The sequence below is a fragment of the Neophocaena asiaeorientalis genome, unplaced genomic scaffold (genome assembly GCF_003031525.2).
Source record: "Neophocaena asiaeorientalis asiaeorientalis breed wild unplaced genomic scaffold, Neophocaena_asiaeorientalis_V1.1 scaffold84, whole genome shotgun sequence".
NCBI lineage: Eukaryota > Metazoa > Chordata > Mammalia > Artiodactyla > Phocoenidae > Neophocaena > Neophocaena asiaeorientalis.
Genome location: NW_020173656.1, coordinates 5,209,795 through 5,211,031, shown reverse-complemented (window position 1 = coordinate 5,211,031; position 1,237 = coordinate 5,209,795). Strand labels below are relative to the sequence as shown.

The window sequence follows — 1,237 nt, the reverse complement described above, 5'->3', positions numbered from 1 at the left end:
TGTCACACTCGCTTCCAGCGCCCCCTACCACAGCGACATTGGCCTCGGGCAGCCCCTGTGCATACACACCCGGGGGCAGGAAGTTTCCCCCCCCGCCGCCTTTTTTCCCCCCTGGAGCAGCGCAGGCGCAAGGGCTCCTGCAGCCTTGCGAGTCCAGACGCGGGAGGCTCCTGCCGCCGCCGCCGCCGCGGGAGCCGAGCCCAGCGTTCTGGGTACTCGGGCCCCGCTCCCAAGCCCGGCCCGGCCCCACGCAGCCTCCAGGACCCTGGGTCCCCGGCGCCGCATCCTTGGCGTCCTAGCCTGGCTCTTACCTCCGGCCGCGCGGCTCTGGCCCCGGTCCGACGCGCAGAGAGCCTGGGGTCGCGAGTGGGCGCAGGAGGGCTGATGGATAGGGGACGGCGTCTGCGGGTAGCTGTAGCTGGGGCCGCTCGGGTCCTGGCCGGGAGAAACGGATCCAGGTCCACCTCCTCGCGTTCTTGCTCTCCGCCTTCTCCCCCTTTTCCTTCTCCTCCTCCTCCGCCGCCGCCTCCCGGCAGTCCAGGAAGGATGCCCGAGAGAGGGAAGTCAGTCCTTCGACCGCGCCCGGCAGATGCACGGCGCGTGGCCCCGGCTCCTGGGCCCCGGCCTCCCGGCCCCGCCCGCCCAGGGTTGGCTGACGGGACCGAGGCGAGCTCGCCGTCGTCTCTCAACACCTGAGGAAACTGGCGGAAAAGTTTGAGAACGAAAAGTCCAATCGTCTTTCAGCTTCCGCCCTCCCTATGACACTCCAGCCACGGTAAGGAGCAGGAATTGTCCAAGTCTCTGAAGAACCACGGCTAGCCCTGTAAATCCTGGCCACCGACCCTCGACTCTCCTCGGTGTACACGGACTTTCCTGTCTACACTGACCCTCTTGAATCCACAGGACCTCTCTGTTTATAGACAGCCCCTACTCAGGCCACCCCAGCCTTCCATGTCTACACTGACTCCCACCCTGTCTACACTGACTTTCTTAGTTCCACCGCTTCCCCGTCTCCACACGCTGTCTACACAGACCCTAACTTCAACCTTGATAGGAAAGGTTTGGCTGGAAGCCCGTGGCAGCCCCAGTGCGGGCTTTCCATTGTGCCAGAACATTTCATTTCAGCACCAGTCTTCCCTTCTTTGGTAGATCTAGATCTGGCTTTTATTCCCTGCCCTCTCCCTCCTCCCCTACCTCCCCCTCATTTGGTTTTGAATTTCAGAGGAAATATATCTTT

At 63.3% G+C, this 1,237-nt stretch overlaps 1 protein-coding gene across 1 annotated transcript in view; it reads right to left on the bottom strand.

Annotated features, from left to right (window-relative positions):
• KLHL29 (kelch like family member 29) overlaps positions 1-568 on the bottom strand; it is a 314,685-nt gene extending 314,117 nt beyond the window's left edge. The window contains exon 1 of the mRNA XM_024747808.1: positions 312-568. The gene's annotated coding sequence lies outside the window, so the exon portion shown is untranslated. The remainder of the gene's footprint in view (positions 1-311) is intronic.
• Positions 569-1,237: the final 669 nt, after the last annotated feature.